Raw genomic sequence first — 12,437 nt, 5'->3', positions numbered from 1 at the left:
AAGTGCCACTTCCGCACCGCTCGCTCGTTTTGTCCGTCAGCCATCGGATCGTGGAAGCAAAGCCTTACTTTTCCTCTTTATCAATAAAAACTGAAAAAACGAGCGCTATTGGGTCCTGTGTCTGTTTCTGGTATGTGACATGATGTGACTTGAACTGGTCAATTGAAGAAGTGGGTAGATGCAAAGGATAGTAAGAGAAGGTTAGTTCAAATTGAAACGTGATTTAAAACTGCCATTTGCGAGGATTGTCGTGCCCTTAAAATATTTGATTTCCTCTTTATCTTTAAATATAGTTTAAGTAATGGATGTGACATAGCAAAGGTAGCTATCGTGTGTTTTCCTTATGCATCTTGATCGTCGCAAACTTTGTTTCCATGGTCATCATGTTTTTGCTTCCCACTTTAGCATCCATGCAAGCCATGTGCTCCATAGTGGCTAAATATGTTAAAACAACAACAGTGTTGTGTCTCCAACTGGCAAGGTCTTTATGAAGCACACACGATACTTTAAGAGAGAGGCATGGTGGGAAAGGGTTCAGCCAGTAGTATACCGACAGTTTCATGACGGAGTGACACAGACCACTCGCAAAGCAGCATTTTATGAGGTTTATCAATAGCAGACAGGCATCTTAGAGGTGTATTTCATCATACGTGTGAAAACCTCAACGTTTTTGGCCATTGAAAATAATTCGTAGTTGATGCCATAGAGGCGGTACAGAGGTTGGGTGGTTAGCTCGCTCCCACGGTGCGGAGGTTCAGGGTTCAAGTCCAGCTACCGCAGCCTCCCGTGTGGAGTTTGCATGTTCTCCCAGTGCCTGCGTGGCTTTCCTCCGAGCACTCAAAATTTTCCCCAGGTGTAAATGAGCGAGTGAGTTGTCCGTCTCTGTGTACCCTGCCCTGGCAAGGAGTCCCCTGCCCACTGCCTGAAGATAACTGGGATGGGCTCCAGCACCCTCGCGGCCCTACTGAGGATAAGTGGTGCCGATAATGGATGAATGGATGATGCCAGAGGGTGGAGAAAATGTTGTAAAAAGGAGCCGAAAAAACATCTTATTACACACCCCAAAGTGAAATCGTCGTAATATGGGATACGCTGTATCCGAGTATTTACTGAATCCAGTCTTCGGAGTGTGTCGGGGATAATCATATTTAAGTAATGAATATTACTGGCCTTATTCGTAGTCACAGCATCTGTTAGTATGTGTGTTATAGATATTATTATCGTTACTATTATTATTATTATCATTATTGAATGATTATGTACGATCAGGAGCTGCTATAAATCATCCATTCTTTCTCGAGCCCCAGAAGCCACATTAGACTCCCACAAAGCGCTGACATCACATCCATTACAGTCCCGCTGCCATGACAGCATCAAGACACCTTTAATGAGAACTTTAATTTCGGAAAATCTCACACTGGGTGCTTGAATGTGAATCCGAACAAGCTGTGACAGTGTGCAGGACCCTCTAATTGTGTTAAATCCTAAACTGTTTGTTTCATTCTCAACTAGTATTCAGCATCATAATGAATAATGAAGTCACAATTTGCTTAGGTACTCGTATCACTTTTTCCCCCGACATAGTAATTTTCTATCTATGTGGTCCGAGTCGGACTTGCGTTGTGTCACGTTAAACATAGTTGACAGAGAAGTCGGGCAACACCCAAAAACTTTGCTCAGAGACTTTGTTTGCCTTTGCCGCCGACACACTGTACGCCCTTCATTTTGCTCTCAAAACTGCCGACTGTGACTGATTTGCTGGATGCCGCTCATACGGGCCCCCTGCAAAAAAAAAACCTGGTAGTGCACGCGAGGGCAAAGTCAGGAGGAAAATAAATACTCAATTATCCATTTCTGTGTTTATGTACTTTAAAATGCAATCACATCATTTTGGGAGATGTTTTAAATGACGTGTCTTAGTTGATGTTGAAGGGCGATTTTCACAATATGACCTAATTTGAAAGGTTGTTTAGTCACTTTTAAGTTAAATCAATAAGTATTTTTGTGCATTGTTAGAAAATAAAGCTTATATGTATTGCTCTTAGCGACACGTCACTAAAGTCCAGGTTTCAATTCCAGCTACCACTGCCTCCTCGTGCAGACTTTGCATGTTCTTCTCATGCCTGCATGGGTTTCCTCCGGGCACTCCAGTTTCTTCCCTCATTCCAAAAACACGCATGTCCAGGTTCATTGGCCGGTCCAAATTGTCCCTAGGTGTAAATGAGTGAGTTGTCTTTCTTAGACTTATGTGGTCCACGTACGTCAAAGGACTTAATTTAAACATTACAACTTAGGTCTCTCTACTAACGTGATTCACTGCATGCCCTAACTCAATAACGCTACTCTTACAGTTCGGCAATGGCTAAAGATTTGTTTTTTCTTCATATGCAACAGCAGCATGATCATGTGCAACACAGTACATCCACTGCATGCTAGGTGGATCTTTCAGTGAGGCTTACATACGGCCCGACATAGGTGGCTCACATCGCCTTCATTATTCTGATGACTGCGGGATGGCGGGGCGTCTGGGTTGCTAATCTAATTTTGTATTGTTTTTCTTTGAACAATTTATGGGAGGTCGTTACTTCATCCTAAACATATAATTTTTTTAGAATTGTTTTAATTTTAAATCATTTGGTTTATTCTTAATTAAACTGTCAACAAAGGAGTTAACGCCCTGGATACATACACCCCCGAAGTAAAGAACAAATTAGCTAACTGTTGCGGCTAACTGATTAAATTATTAAAAGGACCATTAAAAGATAGCAAGATTGAATCACAATGTTACAAATGTCAGGAACTTGAATCACAGAACAGGAAAAGTTTGCTTAAATGAAAGCTTCTTAAGGAAAGTAACACTAAAGGAAGAAACATGAGCTGCTAACAGCAGCCATAGCGGCTAACGAGAAGCCATCACCTGCAGCCAAGTGGCTTACGCAGGTGGCTAGAGAAGCAAACAGTGGGGATAAAATTGGAAGTACCTGAATGTTGGGACTCGGCAATCATCACCTTAAGGCCTCAGCTTTTGAAGCTTTTTTTACACGGATGAGCTAACAAAAACAGTAGAGGCTAGCAGCGAGCCATCGCCTGCAGTCAAGTGATCAATGTCAGTGGCTGGAGAAGAAGAAAGTTGGAACGTGTGAGAGGTCTGAATCACGGGACTCTGTGACCATTCCATGCAGGGCTGAGCTGTGGAAAGACGAAGAAGGCTTCAGTTACACGGAGCAGCTAAACAAAACAATAGAGGTTGTTGAATGCAAATATTGTTACTACCACTAGAAGATCGTTTCGCTTTACGAATGAACTCCAATGCTTGTTTACAGCAGTGACGACCAGTGACTTGTTGTGAATTCAGTTGTACTTTATCCAATGTTTGCTGTTCCGTGAGTTTCAAAATAAGTTTTTATTTACCATTCATGGGAAACGTATTAATGAATTTATGACACACTGTGTTTTCATCTGCCGTAGTTGTTGATTTGTCCGCCTCTTCCTGCCTCATTGAACGCAGATTAGTGACCTATGCCGCCTATCTATGCAGGTTGCATGAATACGTCTTGGCCAAGTTTGTGACGGACTCAGTTTCCGTTTTTATTAAAAATTTGCCAAGTCAAAGAACTCAAAAAAAAAACCAGAGTGTCAAGTGTTGCGATTTAATTGGAGGATGCGCCTAATCGCAGATTAGCAGCGTGGATATTCAATCAAATAGACATTCTTAATACGAAGCACAATCTCCAAAGCTGACGCTGCTCATCAAGAAGTTGCCCCATTTTTGCCCCTACTGCTTTGTTAGCGCCGTTGATGGGTTTTGTAATGTGCCCATATCATGCTGGAAATTCCATTTTACCATTCTATTGATTCTATTAGGATGCTCCGTGCGTCTGGTGCATTCACGACCACTACACTGTTACTTCCAAGGCTTGAAAATGTGACGTATTCTAAAATAATATAATTTCTATTTATTTTTGCATATTTTTGCATATTTTTGATTATTTGAAACCTTTGTGGGTGATAAATATGAAAACAACTCAAAAAATAAAGAAGGGGGCAAGTATTTTTGCACGGCAGTGTATTTAGAAAAGAAGAAAAAAAAACCTTGCGAGCACTTGTCTCCAAAGTCAAAAGCAAACATCTCGAAAATTGGGGCCCTCAAGTGAGTATTTTGCCGGCAAATTTGCCGTGCGGCGGCGAGAAGGGAGCGCTGACTTGAGCTCCACACAAGGTCGCTCTGTGTGTGTTCACTAAAGTGCGGAACCGGGCCAGGCGCGATCCGGGCCTGTTGCATACCTTTGCGCCCCGCAGGCCAACCGGCCCAGACGCAAACTCCCAATGTTTATCGAGCGTCTCGGGGCAAGACCGCTGATTTAGGACCAGCCCAGCCGGAGAAGGGCCAAAACATTGAGAGTGATTCATGATGATCTGAACCACCGGCTGACCTTAAATCAACACTCCGGATCCGATACGGCGGATAAACCGACGTGGAGCGAACCCGGGCCGGGCCGATTAACCTGGCGGACACAAAAGGGAGCGGGTCGGTGCTAAAGAGAAGGATATGGAGCGACGGAGAGAGTGGCTCGGTCCAAAAACAATATTTGGATTGAAACCTTAGACTCCCCATCTGGCTCTTTTGAAGGGTGGATTAGAACTCTGTTCCTTCTCCTAGAGCGCTCTGACGTTTTTGTTCCTAAAGGACACTACTGTTTTGCTAACGCTTTGATTATAATTCAATAACTGTTAAATCCCAGAGACGGGTCCGTTGTGGGATCGTGTACAGGATTGTCTCAGAAAATGAAAATACTATAACCCTTCGCTACTTCGCGCTTTTTGGCCTCAGTGCATTTTGGGTTGAAAAAGATTCTGCAGTTCTTCATCCCACACATTGCTGCAAGGGAAGCCGGCAGAACACAGTTTTATCTGGCCTGGTGGATCTTTTTTGCCAATACTATCCGCCAAAAAGTGAACTGCGCTAGTGGGGCAGCTATCCATTATTCCCGATCACATATTACTCCGATCACATATTACTCTGGATCGGCAGAACACACTTTTGTCAGGCCTAGGGGCTCTTTTTTGCTATTATTTCTGCCTATAATGAACTGCACTTCTGCAGCCACAATCCATTAATTGATTAGCAAGTCTGAAAAGAAAAAAATACTTTTTTGTCTTGAAGCGTGGTATTCTGAGCTGCCTAGAATGAAAAACCAAGTTGTGGCCACAATCCAGTATCCCCAATTGACCTGCTGAAAGCTTTTTTTAATTTTATATTTTGTGGTTGAGGTCGCTGAAGTATGTTATTGTGGCCAGTCATTAATGAACTGCACCGTTTTGGCCACCATCAGTTATCCCTAGTCAACTGTTGCTGTGTGCAGCAGCCAAAACAGCAATTTTTATTATGTGTGGCCGCTCTTTTTTTCTTTTTCTCTCTCCACCTAAAATGAACAGCACTTGTGTGCCCACAGTCCATTATCCCCAATTCCATATTGCTGCATGTGTGGATAGACAGAAGCCCCTTTTTTTCAAAAGAAGTGCCATTCCTGCCCCAGTATAAATGAATACATGGTTGTGGCCACAACCCGTTATCCCCAGTGGACTATTGCTGCGAGCTTGGGCCGAAAAAACAAAGTCATGTCATCTATGAGTGTTTATAATTCTGTGTCTTCTGCCTAAAATGTACAGAACCTGTGCGGCCACAATCCATTATCTCCAGTCAATTGAGTAGGGGCGGCGGAGTGTATGTTAAAAATTTGGGGTTGGACTACGTTGCAGATGTTAGCATATCACGGGGCTTTCTGGTCTTCGTTAACTCTGTTAAACAAGGGATTACAGTATCATGATAAGGTTCCTTATTTGCTGTAATTAGCATATTCGCCTGACACGCAAACGGTCCCCGGTTGGAGCCCACGTGGAAAGATGTATTGGCCTGGGGAGAGATGTGCGCCACCAGGTTGTACTTGCCCAAAACACACCTCATGAAATGGTGCCCCTTCAACCCTAGTGGGATCCAACACAACAACCAACAAATAATAATAATAAAAATAATGAAAATAAACAGGCTTCCCAATTATAATTAGAATACTCACAATTACTGTGTAATACTGTGTTACTCATTTGTCTCTTGGCATGTGAACAATTCATTCTGATTGCTCCAAAAATCGGACTTCTAACTATTCCCTGCATGTAAACATAGCCAGTGATAAAGCAACAAATGGACTTTACTGGTACCAAACTCACATAAAGGTTACTATGATCCATACTTTCACTCTCGTTGACATCCCTCAAAATTAAATTAAGTATGGCCACTACGCATCATCTTACCGCAACCCCTGGCATATTACTGAATTCCAGTCCGTGAGGTCAGCACAAATGTCTGAGCAGCCAGACGTTGAACCAATAGTGCTCCACGTAAACGGAATTTGTCGGAATAGACCCAAACAACAGCCGTGACTGGATAAGCCAAGTCCAGACACATGTAAACAATACAAGATCGATGCTAAGGATATTTTATTCTGTCTGGCATATTTTTTTTTCGTTCAGAAACACCATCAAAAAGTTGTTGTTTTTTTTTGTCGGAAAACTAAATGTATGGTCTCATCTATACTTTCATCATAGCTTTCTAATTACAATTGCAATTATCTTGATCAGATTAGTCTTGGAAAAAGTCAAGTTTACAAATATGGGCCAAACATAGTATACATTGACTAAAATATTTGTATATATTATATGTAAGAAGTAAAATGTTCAATTTGGGGTGCATATTGCTCTTTATGTGCAATACATATATGTATTTGGATTTTTAGTATGTGCTCAAATAGTTATATTGAAAATATAAAAAGTCAGTTAACAGGAGAAATGACTTAAAGCACCGATGTCAGCAGTTTTAGCAAAACTCATTTCATTTTGGATAAAAGTGTATGCCTTTTATCACTAGATAATCCACATTATTTCTTAATTTTAAGGGTGGGAACAACCTCAGCATTATGTATGCATAATTAGACCAGCTCATAATGACTCAATTATAGGTGGGTACCACTTTGCGTGTTGTTTCTCCGATAAGATGCTATCAGCGCTAGCTGGCTAATCCGCCCGTCGCTTTGGATCATTCACAAATTCTTTCGATGCAAATTATGAGAAGAAAGCGTATTCATTCATGATTTTGGCAGCATCCTTAACTCGGATCATTAGCGTGGAAAAGTGCTCACATTGAGGGCAGCTGGAAAAATAGATGATGTTTCAAATTGATGTTAATACTTAGCAAAATGAGAGCCATTTTAAAGCAGATTAGCGTACTCTGAAAGGTCGAGGCAGCACAAACCTGGTTTGTTTAAATTGAGACGGCGTTTATCGATCAATATATTATTTTCATTTCAGCGAATTGGCATGCCGCCACGTTAATGGCAGTGTAGAATAGGAGTAGATCCCTGGATACGGCGAACCCCGCCTTACAACGGCTTTACTTTGAAGTGTGTATTGTCCATCGACATGTTATTTTCCACTACATGACATTAACAACAAATAATTTGTGCCCTTTTAATGCCAGTGTGGAATACATTCGATCCTGACAAAAACTACCCCGGGAAACTGCAACCCCGCCTCACGACGTTTTCACCTCACAGTGTGGTTTGTGTATTTCGCCATCTCTTTATCGCTTTCCCCCCACAATACAACATCAACAATGAATCATTTCCTGCCAGTGTACAATTCAGTTTACCCCGGGATACAGCAACCCGGCTTACAACATTTTCACTTTACAGTGTGGATTGTGTTTTTCAAGCTTTCTTCATGGCATTTTCCCTACGATACAACATCAATGACAAATAGTTGTCTCCCAGTTTAATGCCAGTGTAGAATAAAGTACATGTCAGGACCAGAACGGAAACAGGACACACTTGCGTGACGTTTACCACAAGTTTTATTGAAAGAGAGAGGAAGGGCTGCGCCCACGATCCGGTGTTCTCTGGGCGCGGGAAGCAAGTTGCTCTCGTACTCCGATTGTGATCCGAAAACGTAAGTGGATCTTCCGTAGCGAGGGATGGCGGTGTCAGGGGCGGAAAACTGGTCGGTAGCCGGGACTGGGAGAGCAAGACGTGGTCTGGGTCGGAAACGAGTTGTAGGCCGGGACGGGAGAGCAGACGTGGTTGGGATCAAAACAAGTCGTAGCGGGAGACAAACAGGAGCAAAAAAGGGGACAGGCGTGAGTCAGGGCCAAAAAAGTCTTGCCTAGTATACACGGAGATTCGCAGACTGACAACAGGGGATTGACAGGACAGGGTTTAAATAGTGACAAGGAGCCAATCAGAACCAGCAGCAGTTGGCGCCAAATGAGCGGGCACAGGTGAATCACATCGGTAATCATGACAGTATAGTCCTCGGTTTATAGTGAGCCCACTTTACAATGTTTTCACTTGACTGTGAAGATTGTGTTTCTGTCCCCTTTTTAAGGTATTCTTCCCACTTTTAACATCAAAGACAAATAATTTGATCCCAGTGTGAAATACACTAACCCCTTAGGCTACAACGACCCCGTTATAAGACATTTTCGTTTTACAATATGGATTATGTTTTCTGCTCATCTCTCCAACATTTTTCCCACTGTAGGAAACAAATCAAAGAAATCTTCTGAACCCAGTGGAAGTTTTAAAATCAGCTTTAATTTGAACCCGCCTTCTCCCTCTTAGCATCAACCAGCCCGGGCGCGTCAATCTCGAGTTCACAGTGGGCCAAAATTAAGCAGAGAAGTAAAATCACGGGCCAAAGTCAATATATATTGAAAAATTAACCGTGACTTAAATGTGATGATTAACCTCCTCATATGGAAACAAACTTTAGTTTTGCTTAAACACAGAATTTGGAACAACCAAAGCTTGATATTAAAAAAACATGAGAAATTAAATATGAAATAAAAGACACATTCCTTATTAAAATAAATAAAGTAATATGTCTCTCCTCTTATTCTTTCAAGTTCCTTTTTCATGTAAATCTTTTTCAAAGCCAACAACAACAGAACCAAATATCATAGCGTCATTTGATAAAAATCCAACATTTCAACTTTTGACAGACCATGCCCTGCAGTAGAAAAAATCCATACGAAACAGATATATTCAAGGTTAGTTTGCTACACTCTTGATTTATTCCGCACATTGGTCTAAGCCAGATACCTGGTATCTTTTCTGAGATGTCAGTTTGTCAAAGTCTGATTTTGTGATCTCTGCTGCCTCAATAAAGCTGGCCTTTACAGCAGAATCACTTTTTGATTTTGCTTTCGTGAACAAGGTCTGCTTGCAAACCAGACTTCTATTCATCTCTTCTACCTTTTGCAGCTTCTGCTTTAGGTCCAAGTCCCTGTACGTTTCATAGCGTCTTCTTATATTATACTATTTTGTTACAGCCACGTCAGCTCCGCACACAAGACGAACAGTTTTGTCCTTTGTAGACGTGAACAGATAATTTGCCTCCCATCTGTCTTGGAAGGTCCTGTTGTTTATCTTTCGTTCGGCCATTTTTGGGGAGGGTGAGGTTATTAATTTGTTCAATGCAACTGAATGACTGTGAACAGAAGTAAGGAGCGCTTTCCTGGTTTTACTGCATGCCAAAATACGAGCAAAGCATTGTAAGATTTGTAGTATTAGCGGCACAGTATATTCCGTAAGCCAGCTCTAAGTCACATTTGATATGAGCTTGCGGGCCACTTATAATCACATTTCAGGCCAAATTTGGCCCGCGGGCCTGAGTCTGACACATATGACCAGCTCGAGTCGCAAGTATATATTAAACGTTATCGTTCCTTTATTATTAATGATGTTATTTAAGCACGTGCCTTCTTAATACTTTTTGAGAATTGATGACTATTTATTATGTAATTAATAAAGATTAGTATACCGGTAAAAGGCTAAAACTATAACATTTTAAACAATTTAATGAACCGGGCAGCAGCACTTCAGATATTTGTATAATTTTTGTGTTGGGAAATCCTTTTCTTATTGTTCTCCTGCTTTCTTTTTTGGACACATGCGTGGCCAATAAGACTTATAGTCAGGAGGAACTTATTCAATTGGGTAGGCGTCTAAATTTCGACTTTTCGGGCACTTTTTATACCACCCATGATATCCCGAACAAGCTTCAAAGGGACTCGGGTTCTCCGTGGCTACCCACTCTACCTAGGAAAAGACGAAGACGGCGCAAAGACAGAAAGCAGAAGCGGGGCTGTCGTGCAGGGAAGCGTGTGAAGTCGAAGGAGCAAGAAGGACATGAAGATGTGTCTAATCCAACCATTATTTCTTCATCGATCTTGCCGGTCAACCGACGCCTGAAGCCCAACGCACCCGAACAGCGACATCTTGTGACGATCTCGACAAAGACTACAGCTAAGGTAAATGATTCAGCAAAGCTAAAATTTGGTCTTTTAAATGTTAGATCGCTCGCTCCTAAAGCTTTACTTGTTGATAATATTATTCGCGATTTTAAACTTATCTGTATCGGTCTCTGTGAAACTTGGTCACGCCCGAACGAGTTTTTACCACTAAATCACGCTTCTCCTCAAGACTACGTGAGTAGCCACGTGGCACGCACGTTGAAGAAGGGTGGCGGTGTCGCGCTCATTTCTGAAAAAAAACGCTCAAATTTACTCCTCGTACCTCTAATAATTACAAGGCCTTCGAGGCTCTTGTGATGCGGTCTTCTCCATTGTCAATTTATGTAGTAACTATTTATTGCGTACCGGGGCCATACACAGCTTTCTTGGACGAATTCGCTGAACTTTTGTCTGAACTAGTAACCTATGCAGACAAAATAATAATCATGGGGGACTTTAACATTCATATGAACTCCCCACTCAATTCACTCACTGTTGCGTTTCCGTCTCCAATTGATACATTTGGTTTTAAACAACTCGTTGATTTGCCAACTCATAAAGATGGAAACACGCTAGATTTGGTTCTGACTCGAGGAGTTTCAACCTCAAACATGACGGTGTCACCGTGTACTACAGTTATCTCGGATCATTATTTAGTTACATTCGAGGTGGTAGCTAAATGTAGTACTAAAAAAGCTGAAGGGTTTAGTGGACGCAATATAAGCACTGGCAAACTTCCTGAGCTCTCCGATCGTCTTCCAGGAGCAGTTGCGTCCTTTCCTTCATACAATGGCTCTATCGACTCACTCATGAATGAGTTTAATGCTACCATGGCTAGTGTCCTGGATTCAGTAGCGCCCATACGGCTTAAATCACGACCTAAAAGACGCACGCCTTGGTTTATAGATGAAACTAGATCGCTTAAACAAGAATGCAGGAAATCGGAAAGTAAATGGCGCGCTACCAAGCTTGAGGTTTTCCACCAAACCTGGTGTGACAGTCTGTTGAAGTATAAAGCGGCCCTTGCCTCTGCAAAATCAGCCTACCTTTCGAAGGTGATTGCGTCACAAAAGAAAAAACCCAAAGTCCTTTTCGACACTGTAGCATCGCTTACAAGGCAACAGACTATCCCAGATAGTTCCACCCATTCAGCCCATGACTTAATGGTCTTCTTTACTAAGAAGATTCAATGCATACAGGAAGAAATTGCTAAAGACAGTATTAATACAACACATACTAAAGCGCGGAAATCTATAGATGCACGACATGGTGGCTGTCCAGAGAATTTGTCCCGTTTTAGTGAACTGCCACTCGATAATCTTAAACAGATGGTGAATACGGCCAAACCGACGACTTGCCAGTTCGACCCGCTTCCAGGTTCACTTATTAAAGGTCTTTTTGGCGTCCTTGCACCTTCAGTTCTAAATACTATAAACATCACTCTCCTCAGGTGTTGTTCCAGCGGCTTTTAAGTCCGCCGTTATTAAACCCACACTGAAACGACCCAACCTTGATCCAGAAAGCTTATGTAATTATAGACCTGTGTCAAACCTACCGTTTCTTTCTAAAGTACTTGAAAAAATAGTGGCACAGCAGCTGAATGATTTCATGTCCGAGAACAATCTTTTTGAATCAATGCAATCAGGATTCAGGGCTAACCACTCTACTGAGACAGCTCTGATTAAGGTAACCAATGATTTCCTACGGGCAATGGACTCTGGCGCTTCATCACTTTTGCTGCTGCTGGACCTGACATCTGAGCCGTTTAGTGTTACTTGTGGTGTTCCGCAGGGTTCAGTGCTTGGCCCCCTTCTTTTCAGCATCTACATGCTTCCATTAGGTGATATTATTCGCAAGTATAATATCAGTTTCCATTGCTACGCAGATGACACTCAACTATATCTCCCGATGGAGGAATCTGCCACACTAAACTGTGCAAATTTGGAGGCCTGCCCTATTGAGATAAAAGAGTGGATGTCACTCGATTTCTTGCGTCTTAACTCTGAAAAGACTGAAATGTTAGTTATTCGTCCATCTAAATGCCGCGACTTATTCTCTAAAACTGCTGTGAACATTGACAAATGCCACATCACAC

This window comes from Urocampus carinirostris, chromosome 5 (assembly GCF_059441175.1).
Source record: "Urocampus carinirostris isolate Australia breed hairy pipefish chromosome 5, RoL_Ucar_1.0, whole genome shotgun sequence".
In the NCBI taxonomy this organism is placed as follows: Eukaryota; Metazoa; Chordata; class Actinopteri; order Syngnathiformes; family Syngnathidae; genus Urocampus; species Urocampus carinirostris.
Note: the sequence above shows the minus strand (reverse complement) of the source record.